Raw genomic sequence first — 13,755 nt, forward strand, 5'->3', positions numbered from 1 at the left:
ATCAATTAGGGCAGCATGGGTTTTTTGTTGTTTAATTTGTTCATTCATTTGTTCACTAGAACTAATAAAGTAAATTGTTTTGCTTCATTATTTAGTATGCAGTGGGAAATCTATAAATGTTTGTTATAGCTTACAGTAGGCAATTTATAAAATATCTGTCCTATAAAAGTTAACTGTGTGTCCCCTTCTTCTCGTTCGGTATTTCTTTTTCTGGGAGTCTGTAGCTACAAAAGCCCCAGGCAGATAGATTGCCACTGCTCTGTCTAGGACTGCGCTTATAAGTATCACTGGGACTTATTTTATTTTATTTATTTTATTTTATTATTATTTTTTTTTTTCCACTGGGACTTTTAAGCAGGACTAAATATACTCAGGAGTAAATAAGACAAGTTAGAAAGAAAGGAAGGAAGTAAAAGAGACCAGATAAAAGCTAATTAATGATTTCTATTGACTGTTTACAATTCCAAATCATATCAAATACCAGTCCTGAAGGCATTCTAGTTACCACTAAATGAGTCTGGATTGTTTCTGAGGTCCTATTGGATTTAGGAAAATTATAATATTCCTGAGCCAGAATTTGAAGAAGCTTGGAGTTTACAAATTGTAGCAACCACCCACATGACTTTGGTGTGGCCAGTCTATTCAAATAGAGACCCTTGCTGCTCTGTTTCAGGCAAACAGGCCAGCTTGATGAAGCAGGCAGCCTGGTCTTTAGTGTGATCTAAGGGCATATGAAAGCACACACTGACAAATATTTGTCCTTGCCCTCCCCTTGACTTGACCTGGGGTCTCCTCCATTCTTCCCATGAGATTAGGCTTGTCAACAAGTGTATTGAATATCATTGCCACAGTACATTAATGCTACCCTTTAGGCAGAAGAGACTTTATGTGTCAGGCAACATGACTTCTGAGTGATGACAGTGCTATCGATGATATAGTAACTGGAGGAATACCCCAGGCTAGAAAACAGATGGACCATTGGGATCTGGTGGTTAAAACTGGGGACACACTGCAAAGTCAAGCAGCAAAGGTGGCACTGGATACCTATTTTATTGACTTTTCAACTGTACCGGGCTAAACTTAACTCGAAAGGAATATATCAGCCTATTATGCTGCCTCTGTAAGTTTTGAGGAGCCACACTTAGGAAGCAGGATAGATAAAAGACAGAGTCAGTATTTTAGAAAGAGAGAGGAGGCTATTCTTATTCTCAAAACTGCTGCTACTCCAGTCAGGATCCAAACACAATGCTTATGCATGTGGGTGGTTGCTACAATTTATAAACTCCAAGCTTCTTCAAATTCTGGCTCAGGAATATTATAATTTTCCTAAATCCAATAGGACCTCAGAAACAATCCAGATTCATTTAGTGGTAAATAGAATGCCTTCAGGACTGGTATTTGATATGATTTGGAATTGTAAACAGTCAATAGAAATCATTAATTAGCTTTCCTCATGGATTTTCCAAAAACTGAATCAAGTTTAAATGAGCAATAAACAATGGATAGCAGTTTTTATTACTGACAGAAAATATGTTATGTTTGCTGTGGAAAACCCTCAAACTATCACAGGGAAGTGAACACAAAATAATGGAGAATTCTTTCTTGCCCAGTTTAGGGCAGAAAAATGACAGAGATCCTAGCAGCCCAAGGGAGCTCCACTTTCCACTAGGAGCAAAAATGAAAACTGTGACATTGACACTGGCCCTTATGGCCTGCCACTGGGACCCTTCAGATTCTGACGGCCTTTTGTAACCTTTCTCTGATTTCATTCCTCCCTGGCTGCATTGTTCTTGCCTTTAGGCCTCAGCAGGAGCTCTTTCCTGGGGCTGGAATGCTCCTGAGATAGCAGCCTGGCCAATTTCCTCCCTTCCTTCAAGTCCTAGCTTAAATGTCACCTCCTCAAAGAGGACTACACTTAGAACTTTATTAAAATTACAATTCCCAGTCTCGACCCAATCTCTCTTTACCTTCTCTAATTTTTTTTTCCCATTATGCCCTTGCATTCTATGATATACTTTACACTTGGTTATTTTGTTTTTAATGCCAGTTGTTTATCACTTGTCTCCTTTTGCTGAAGTGAAAGCTCCCTGAAGTCAGGTTCTGTTTTATTTACTCATGTATCCCAAGACTCCAAGACCGTGTCTGCCATGTGACAAGAACTCGATACATAGCTGTTAAATTAATACAATAGGTATGAGATCTTGGGAAGGGACTTAAAACACATGCCTTGATTTCTACATCTTTTAATGGAAATGGTGTCTGTTGGGGAGGATTAAGCAGGAGAGGTATTAAAGTGCTCACCCTCAAGCCTGGTACAACATTTATGAAAGGTAACAAGCTTATCGTTAACATGAACAGGACCTTCTACATCTTCCTGTGTTGCTTCCAGGACCACCGTTATCTTTATCCAGGGGCTTATTCTGGTAACTCCCACAGACTAGTGCCTGTTCCTATATTGTTAATGAAGGTTTCTGAAGTCTGCTACAAAGAACTATTCTGTCCCCCTCACAGGACTTCCCTCTTTAGTCATTTTCCTACTGGTTTTTCTCACCGGCTGCTCTGATACCATTTATACATTTATACAACTACATCTTACGCAATTTTGCTACCTTGACAAGCTATACTAAGACATTCTCTTATGTACCTCATCCCTCAAACCCAAATTAGGAACCAACCCATGTAATAAGTCAGGTTTGCATCATGCCTTTTCAGTTGTGCTTTTTTTCAATTCTAGCAGAAAACTTAGATTATGTTCCAGTTGGGAGTTATTTTTAGAGCAACCGCACATTTTTCTGACTTTTGAAAAATGCAAGCACTTTTAGAGTGCTTTGCACATAGTATGCACTGAATGCATATTTGTTGAACATTATGTAAATAAATCTTTGTGATATATTTTGAGGATAACACTCAATATACTAAATATTCAGGACAGCAGTGTAACCTCAAACAGTTTAATCCATGTATGCAGAAAAAATATGAGCACTCAGTAATAGTGCTATTTATCATATATTAAGTTTTGTTTACATGACACATTTTTAAGAATAAAACGTATTCCTAACTTAGGTAGTTTTTCTCATTCCCACCACAGCAAACAATAATAGTCTCCCAATAATTATTTTTATAATGAAGTAATAAATGAGTGAAATAAATCATTACCTTAGGACTTTTTATGCTTTTTAAATATTCAGTAGAACCATTTTTGAAGCCCGCAGTAAAATTTAATTTCTTTCAGAGGAAATGACTAAGCCTGAAGTTTCTGGACATTTGAAGGATATACTGGAAATAAGAGACTAACATTTATCTCCACGTTGTCTGCAGTTCTTTGACAGGTTAGGTAGAATAGGAAACATGGGTATTAAATTTCAATCAGGGTTAATCAGCGGACACATATTGGGCTGGTGAGAGGTTGAGTAATGATTGGGAAGTTCCATATTTAATCACTGGTTGGCTGCCTTGCCCTGCATAGGTCATGAACTCTAGGCAGGTATTTTTGGATTGTAACATTCTTAGGAAAGAAAAATTACTTCTCAGAATGTTATCCTGCTCCTCTACTGCTCCCACTACCTTACAGACATGGAAATAGTATTGGCACTTTGCCCCCAAATGTGAAAGTTTACCATCAGAATATTTTGGTCTTTGCAGAGGATGGATTCCTTGCCATTTCCAACAGTGTATGTGTGCCTGTGTGTATGTGTGTTAACATACACATATGTAATTACACATATGTAATTATATATATACCAATATATGTGTGTGTGTATATATATATCTATATAGATACATATATATATACATATATACATATATATGTATGTATATATGTATATATGTATCTATACATATGTATAGATACATGTATCTATATAGATATATATATACACACACACATATATTGGTATATATGTATAGATACATGTATCTATATAGATATATAGTGCTATATATATATAGGTACATATATAGATATATATAGATACATATATATATAGATATATATATATACAAATGTTGTTGAAAATTAATCTTTTCAGCAGCATTTCATTTTCTTCTCTGTGATCTCCTAAGGGATAGTAGATCTAAACTGGTAGGTGGCCATGAACTGGCTTAGTATCTCTTCTGGAAGAGGATCATATACTAGAAACTTAACTATAATATAATTGACCTTAACCGTCATTACTTAGGAAGATTTGCCAGAAATATCAAGAAATTAACTGATTTTTCCCCCCTGAGAACTACAGAACGATGATGATTAAGAGAAAGATTGATTTTAGGTCAGACCCAACACATTGTTTCATCCTGGCTCTGCGAAGTTAGAACGTGTACCAGAGAGCAAGGCAATCTGTTCATGGGATGATAGTATAATTAATGGGTACTACGCATTTGAAAAATGGCTTCTCTCTTTATGTTTAAAAATACATATATTATTTCAAAGTGAAGCTTAACTGAGTCTGTTTGTCCTTGACCAGAGGTAATACCTGAATCTCAGAGAAAAGCTGAACTACTGTGCTGCTGCATTACTGAGAAAAGTCTTCAGGAACTTCCAACAGAGATATTGAAAGGTTGTGAGTGAGACCAAAACAGAACAATGTATATACTATAGAATTGATGTTTTGACCTTAAAATACTGCCCTTCCATATATTAATATTTCCACTCATTTTTATCACAGATACAGACTAGGAGAGAATATGTGAAGAAACCAGTTAGTTATGGACATGGTATTTCACTTTAAGCAAAATAATCTTAATGTCTAGAATATGTTGGTATTAGCCATGTTAAATTAGCTTTACTTAAAAAGATATGCAGTGGGGCACTTGGGCGCCTCAGTCAGTTAAGCATCTGCCTTTGGCTCAGGTCATGATCCCAGGCTCCTGGGATTGAGTCCCACATCAGGTTCCCTGCTCACAGGGGAATCTGCTTCCCCCTCTGCCCATCCCCTCACCACTAGTGCTTGCTCTCTGTCTCTCTCTCAAATAAATAAAATCTTTGGAAAAATTAAAAAATATTAAAGATATGGGGCGTCTGGATGGCTCAGTCATTAAGCATTTGCCTTCCGCTCAGGTCATGATCCCAGTGTCCTGGGATCAGGCCCCACATCAGGTACCCTGCTCCGTAGAAAGCCTGCTTCTCCCTCTCCCACTCCCCCTGCTTGTGTTCCCTCTCTCACTGTCTCTCTCTCTCTCTCTCTGTAAAATAAATAAATCTTAATAAAATAAAATAGAATAAAATAAAAAATATATATACAGAGGAATATGCTTCTTATCCAATAAAAGTATAACCAACAGAATTTTCTGTATTATACCAAATGTGCTCAGGACTTTTGATCCATCACCAGTCATTCAAATGCTTTATGCAGTCCCAATTCTAAGCCATAGGACAGTTTCTTTGGCCACCATTTTCTGTCTGTGGGAGCCAGCTGGGATCTCGATTCATTTTGTAGGGTTTCTAAATGCTACTTGCGGGGGTTCTTTTCTAACCTAAGTGTCCATTAACCTAGACTTACAAACAACTTTCAAAAATTCCAGCCAAAATTCCACTAAACGCACAGAATTTTCAAGGCTTCCTCACATCCCTGATAAGGAAGGAGAGCTGTACAGCTGTCTCACAATCTTATTTATATCATAATTGGTGAAGAAATAGTCATTTGTTCACAATAAACATTTGAGGTCACACATAAGTACTTTGCTTCTGTGTTAACAGATGAACTACTTATGAGCTGTTTTCCTTTTTCCTTCCTCCTTCCCCTGACAAGCTCCAATGACCATTCAATGACCCATGTGTGAGCTTTTATTCATTTGTTAGTTTCCCTGTGGTAGAGATAGATTTATATTGAGTCTTCTACACTTTCTCCTTTATTCATCTTTACGACTAATATTACTACTTGCAGCCAGGGGTGAAAGAGAACCAAAGAACAAGAATTGAATGTATGACCTCAGTCTTATTAAAACTGTACACTGATCTATGGCAGTCATGTCATACCTACAAACATCAAACAACCTGGCTTGTGACAGTATCTACACTTAGTAATCTATGCATGTGGCCATGTCACTGATAAATTTCCATGAAAATCAAATTGTTGTGTCACAGCTGCTTCAGCTGTTATCCATAAAAGCATATGCATGAAGGAAAGAAGGAATATATATATATATATATATATATATATATATATATATATAGTGAAAAACAGTGGAGAACTCTTTCAATTCCAATGAAAAATAATATTTAATATATCCTACTAGTTTTTCTTGAGCCAGAAAAATATGTAGTCAACTGGCACTGTCCCCATTGACAGTTGTTTATAACTTTCTTAAAATAATGCTTTGGGGGCTAAAATACCTTATAAATCATCTTGGCCAAGAAACAATTTTGTTCAGAAAATTCAATTTAAAACAAAAACCAGAAGAGTTTCTGAATTACCTGACCACAGGGAAGAAGAAAGGAGTTCAGCTATCTAAAAATGTATATGCAAGGAACCAAAGAAAAAAGAGTACGATTAGCATGTCCTAGAAAACAAAAAACTTGAGGGTCAAGCAGGTGAAACCAATAATTTTGATAAGAGCAAATAATGTTCATGCTAAATGAATCCTGCCTTCTCACTTTAAAGATGAGGAAACTGAGTTTCTGAGAAGTTAAGTGATTCATTTAAGGGACAAACATAACGTTACAACTCTGTTTGCTCAAAGATGGTTTAGTCCTGAGAAATTGTGCAGAGAGCATTAAACTGGGAATTAGGAGGCCTGAGTGCTATTTCTAGCTCTTTTAAACAAGATGAGACCCCAGATAAAACACGTAACCATTCAGTTTCTTCATGTGGAAGCTGTACAGTTGAGCTAGAACATCTCCAGAGGTCCCTTCCAATTCTGAAGAGCCATGCCAATCACAGAAATTGCTAGATTGTTTCTCTTTCCTTTGGTTTGTTTTTCCATGAGCCTTTAATGGAGCTCTGGCCACAACCCCTCCTGTCAATTACTCCCAGGACTCCACACCCAAAACTCCTACTTGTCTTTCTATGGTTTGTTCAGTATATACCTCTGTCATATTCAGTTTTCACCACTGCCTTTCCTTGATGACACCACACTCTCCTTTCACTTTCTCAATTTATTTTTTTCCATTTAGTTCCACACCTCAAAGGATTTTCCAATGATGCTTTTTAGACTCAAACTAAATGCTTTTTCTGATCCTCTTAGCTGAAACTGATCATTCCTTTCCTTGTCCACGGTTTCTTAATTTTATTAGTCTCTGTAGTTATTTTTATATATGTAGAAATATCTAAGAGGCATGTGAAAAATGTCCAATTTCACTTTTAATCAATGCGAATTAAAATTGGATGCTATATTTTACCTGCCGAACCTTGAATTATTAGGAAATGATAATATACACTGTTAGTTGTGTGCACAGAAAAATAAAACTTTGACATTCTGAGAGTATAATTGTAAATTGGAACAGCCTTTTCAGAAGGCTAATCTGGCAACACCTATCAGAAGGCTTAAAATGCTTGTTTTATAACCCAAGAATTCCAGTTCAAAGAATTCATCCTAAGGACATAAACAAAGATGTACAGAAGAGCAATGTGCAAGGATTATCATCATACTATTATTATATAATCAAACGAGAAACAACCTACCAAACAATAAAACCTGGTTTTAAATTGTGGCACACCTATGTAAGATACCATTTGGTTATTAAAAAGCATGTTCATGAAGACTGATTAGTTACTTAAGAACAGGAAAAAATATATTAGGCTGGGAAGGGCACAAAACTATATGCACAAAATGTATGGAAATACAAAATTTGAAATGTTGATGGTGATTGTTTTTCAATATGTTTTCGGAGTCTCTTTATACTCTGATTTGTAAAACCCATGACGAACCTGTATTACACAAGAAGAAGAAGCCAGACTATAGATGTGGAGACATGTTGTGTTTTTTTCCCTGGAAGGGTTTCCTAGTCTAGTCGGTTTGAATACTGAAATGAATGCTAGTTGGGAACTCGGAAATCTGTGGCTTACTCTTATGTCCCCCGTGTGTAAAGAGAAGTCAGGCACATTTATGGATCATCAACCTCCACATTTCTAAAGTGATGTGTTTGGGAAAAGACGTTTTCTTTTATATTCTTATTTTATTCATTCATTCTGTAAGTCCATTAAAGACTTAATAAATGAGAAACAAGAGGGACAACCCAGGGACTATTTTGCTCTTATATACGAAACAGGAAACAAAAATGAGTGCCTATGAAAGTATACAGCAATCAATGAGGATGATAGGGAATATTTTAATACTAAGTCCGACACTTCAGATTTTTAAGTACCTCCAAATTAAAATAAACGAATAGATGTATGGCAGAAAAAGAAAACTTATTTCTCTACTATTCATTTATTGGTGGAAAAGTTCTAGATGATTAAGTCAGCCCATACGGAAATGCTGTGATGTTAAACAGAAATTTCAGTGACCCCTGCATATCGGGAGCTGTGATTGCCAGTTCCTTTCTGGTTTGAACTGGAAGTTTTAGCTTGCACTATTTATGGTGTAATGACTCCATACAGATGGGGAAATCAGATCAAGTAGAATCAGAACTTTGGTTTCTAATTAGATCCAGCTGTTCCGTGGAAGCTGAATCTTTATCTCTAGGCCTTAAAACTAGTTTGCACAAGTTTCACATTTTAAAGAGCATTGTGAACCTGGGAAGAATAAATGCAGAAATAACAAATTTTGAAATATAAACTCGTGTCTGTCTTATCATAAATGAAGCCTGTATTTTTATTGTAGCTATTGAGAAAAGATCATGCAGGCTTTCTCCCTACTGCTTGTTTATGAGAATACTTATTTTCTTTCTGGCCTTCAGTAGTTCTTTTTAAGATTTTATTTATTTATTTGAGACAGAGAAAGAGAGAGAGTGCACAAGGGTTGTTGGAGAGGGAAGAGGGAGAGGAAGAAGCAAACTGAATGTGGAGCCCACATGGGGCTCAGTGTGGGGCCTGATCCCAGGGCCCTGGATCATGATCTGAGCCAAAGGCAAGGCAGATGTTTAACAGACTGAGCCACCCAGGCGCCCCAAGGCCTCAGATACTTTTTCCAGAAAGAAAACCTCTTACCAATAAAGCTTTATTCTTTCAATTGATTTTTCTAAATGTTGATTAAAATAAATATATCATGGGGCACCTGGGTGGCTCAGTGGGTTAAGCCTCTGCCTTCGGCTCGGGTCATGATCCCAGGGTCCTGGGATCGAGGCCCACATCGGGCTTTCTGCTCTGCTTCCTCCTCTCTCTCTGCCTGCCTCTCTGCCTACTTGTGATCTCTGTCAGATAAATAAAGAAGAAATCTTTAAAAAAAAAAAATAAATATATCATTACTATGTTCTTTAAAAGAGTTGTGATTTTTAGTGTTAAAAAGGAAATATAAAAATAGCTAATATCAACCATATAGAGATCTCATTTTGCTTTCTAAGGACATGGAGACATCAGTTTTTTAATACCCTTATTTAGGAGAATAGAATGATAATCAGGTAACAAATGAATTTGTGTTTTTCTCTGAGGGAAATATTAACAGTGTTTCGATAATAAATTCTTCCCTCAATCTTAGAAATAATTTTTAAAAAAGTAAAAACAAACCAACAAACAAAATCTCATAACTAAGTAACAAACCCCTTTATCTGTTTTCTTTACTGATGTATGCCTGCCCCTAGAATGTGCCTGGCACATGACAGGTATCCAAAAAGGTATTTTTTGAATGAAGAAGGAAATGAAATTTAAGGATATAAATATTTATGATTAATGAATGAAATGTGAAATACAAAAATGTTTACTGCATCAAGAATAAGAACTGACTACATAAATGGGAGGAAGCTGGCAGGAAGCCCTACTTGCTTTCAGAGAGTTTGTACAGCAGAGTGATAATAGCTCTGACTGGCTACAGGGAGAAATGATATGAGTTCAATTCTAGGATGAGCATATTATTTGTGTGACCTTAGGAAAGTCATTAAATCATTTGAACCCAGATTGCTTTTCAACAAATTATGTACAATAATGTCCAGCACATGGGGTTGCTTTGAGGTCTGAATAAGAAATGTGTAGATTCTATAAACAGTATCATATTGTTACTGCTCACCGCACATGCTTATCAAATCCCTCCTTTTCTTCCTTGCTCACATCCTTTGTTTTATCTTTAATATCTTTCAGCTCTTCTGATTGAAATACAATTCATTCTACCCCCACAGCTCAAATGAATCTTGTTCTTATTACCCAAATCAGATTTAACTTCTATATCTCTGTTACAGCATTTATCACTTTCTAATCCTGCACATCTTGAACTCACTTATGTAGGTTGTACATTACTGTATTTTACAGTAACAACAACAGCAGCAGCTAATATTAACTGGACACTTACTTACTAGGTCCCAAGCACTATATTGTTTTTACACATTATCTCATATAGCCCTCATGATTTCACATAATGCACTTATTTTTACTTTTTTCATCTTTCTTTGTTGAAGTTCATTCCCCAACCAGTAAATAATTACCTGGAAATTCCTTGAATATATGCAGTATATTTCAGGAATTATGTTAAGTGCTTTAAACAAGCTCTTTTTCTTATATATAATAATTTTATGATGTAGGATTTATTCATATTTTACAAATAGGGAAACTAAGGTGCAAAAAAGTTAGGTAACATAGCCAAGGTCATATAACCCATAAATAATAATTAATAGTAAAAAATCAAGGTATGTCCAACCTCAATTCCAAAACCTCAATTCTTCCACAGCATTCTTTCAACAATAATAGTATATTATTTCTACCAAATCCTCATGAAATACTTCTTCAAAAAACTATATCTTCTCAAACATATAATCATTCATTATTTGGATTGTGTCATAATATGAACTGTATCATTCTTTACATAATATGTCAGTTTTTTGTTAAAAAAAAAGGTAGTTTGATTTGTCATTTCAGTCTGTATTCTGAATAAAATGTTTTCAGGTAAAGTCCACTCCTTTTCTCACTTTCTAATCCAGAATTTAGCAAACTATGGTCAAAACCAGACATCCAGTGATATTTATGAATAAAGTTTTATTGAAATATGCCATATCCATCTGTATCTGCATGTGGCTACTTACACATTACAATATCATTTCAAGTATTTACAATAGACACCATAGGGCCCATGAAGCCTAAAATACTTAATATTTGACAATTTGCAGAACGTTTGCCAGCTCCTGTTCTAAATCATCATAGGTTTTATCTTATGGTCTTATCTTTGGTAAATTAGCTCCTTCTCTCTAATCTCAGTGTTTTAAATCATCTTGGCAGATGTAGAAATTCAATGACTCATTGACAACTGCCCCCCCCCAACAAATTCATTGATGCCAGGTGTTGGAATTCAAAACTCTGTCTTAGATACTTCGAATACCAAGTATAATCAAGATTAATGTTAAGAACAATTTGCTTTCTTCAGTTTTTCTGTTTTCAGGCTTATAATTTATTACAATCTAATTAAAGGCTGAAAGAATAAGGAAGAACAATGGTAGATCCTATATATAATCTGAAACTGTAACTCTTGATTCTCCTTTAATCCACAGTCTTTGATTTAATTAAGACATTCTTAAAGGTGTTTATAAAACTGTATTATATACATGTACTTTATAAATATGAAGTAAGTTTAAAGTATTCCAGAAGCCTAATATTCATGTGCATCAACTTTTCTTTCTTGAAACTAAAAATTACATTGACAACTTAAAAAAAGAAACAATTTTCCATTTCAGAAATTCCTCTCCAACTAAGTGTATTAAATAGAAATTCTTTTCCCATCTTATTCTCCCTTTATTTTGCTGCCCATTTCTTTGTATTAGAATGAAACCCTGTTATTTTCCATTTATTGTATTTTTTGGTCAACTGACTACATTGTGTCTGATTGCTAATCATTATTGTACTAGTCTATCTGTATTTAGGAAACAAGTGATATTTATCAAAGTTGACATTTATCAAAGTTGCCTGGAAAGACAACGTTCTTGTATGCTGGTTGCTACCATTTCTATGGCCACCATAACCATCCCTCTGTTGTTGCCAGCTTTACCAAGTATTGTTCGAAGGGTACATGTTACTTTCTTATCAAGGCCATGTCAAGGTAAATAATGCTTTCATTTAAGAGATGACCAAGCTGCATTCTGAGATCTTTAGTAAACTGCCCAAGCTCATACTAAAACATGGCTGAGCCACTTTTAAAACCCACGGCTAGAAAGCTCCAAAGTCCTATTCTTCCTACTACATGGCATCTCAGATAACTCCCTTTGTTAGTGAAAAACAATCATTATAGAAATACATCTGTGTATGATTTAGCACTTGAGAGAGGTGAGCTATCAAGACATGAAAAGACATGAGGGACATTACACACATATTGCTAAGTGAAAGAAGTCAGTCTGAAAAGAATACATATGGTGTGATTTCAATTATAAGAGGTTATCGAAAAGGCAAAACTATGAAAACAGAAAAAAAAAAAATCAGGAGTTGCCAAGGGTTCGGAGGAAGAGATACACAGGTGGAGTACAGGACGTCTTTAGGGCCACGAGACTATTCTCTATTACACTGTAATGGTAGAAACATGACATTACGCATTTGCCCAAGCCCATAATATGTATTATATCAAAAGAAAACCCCAGCGTAGGAGAAGTAGAGGAGATAGAGGGGCACTCTCAATAATTTCTGCACAGATTTTCTCTAAACCCAATGCTGGCCCTAAAAACAAAAGTCTAGGACTTCTGGTTTCCTGTTCTGCATGTACAGAGGCTGGAAGTCACCATTCACTCCTGAAAGTGACCGAAAAAATGAACAGACTGAGAAATGACTCATTTTGGATCCTAAAATGGGGGAGAACACAAGGAAAACTGCTTTGCCCAAGACTGGTGAGATGGACAATTGAGTACAAACAATCCCAACCCACAGGAGCACAGACCCATGAGGAGAAACCACACAGAGGACCAAGGATGCAGGCAGGAAAACCTAAACTGTGATTGACAAATTGCTGGAGTTCTAGAGGGGACAGCTCTGAGGGTTAAAAATTTCAGAGGGAGAGGGAAACATACCCATGGGGTGGGGGGCACCCACAATATCATGAGACTCACCTCCAGGAGTTCCCCCAGATTCCCATGGTAAATATTTGAGAAAAACCTCTTTGGGCTTCCAGTAGAAGGAGGGAAAAAGGAACTATTCTGAAATAGGTCAGAGCACTCATTCTCAGGAAGGCCTGCCCTCAGGGGAAACTAGTTAAACAAAGCCTAACCTGCTGGGGTATTATCAGAGCCTAATTTACCTGGGGGAAGGGAAGGGCTGAATTGTAGCCCACTCTAGCCATCCTGTGCCCACAAAGGGGGGATTAAAAAACTTGTAAAGTTCACAGTCCGGCAGTATAGACTCACTAAAAACTGAGACCTAATCATAAGACTGTAGAGCACTTCCCCTCTGCCCTCACTCACCTCACCACCATATTACTGCCTCTTTACAGCAGCTCCTTTATTTTTTTTTTTAAGGTTTTATTTACTCATTTATTTTTGAGAGAAAGAGAGAGTGCACAAGCAGTGGAAAAAGGTAGAGGGAGGAGCAGACTCCCTACTGAACCAGGGGCCCTACTTGGGGCTTGATCCCAGGACCCTGGGATCATGACCTGAGCCAAAGGCAGATGCTTAGCTGACTGAGCCACCCAGGCACACTTATAGCAGTTCCTTTTTTCAGTCATGGATGCTAGAAAAACAAATAAAATAAAACAAAACCA

General features: G+C 36.4%; 1 protein-coding gene across 1 annotated transcript in view; it reads right to left on the reverse strand.

The window, feature by feature from the left end:
* Positions 1-13,755, reverse strand: part of NEGR1 (neuronal growth regulator 1) — an 848,329-nt gene that overhangs the window by 224,844 nt on the left and 609,730 nt on the right. The gene's annotated exons all lie outside the window — the stretch shown is intronic.

This window comes from Mustela nivalis (assembly GCF_964662115.1).
Source record: "Mustela nivalis genome assembly, chromosome: 10".
In the NCBI taxonomy this organism is placed as follows: Eukaryota; Metazoa; Chordata; class Mammalia; order Carnivora; family Mustelidae; genus Mustela; species Mustela nivalis.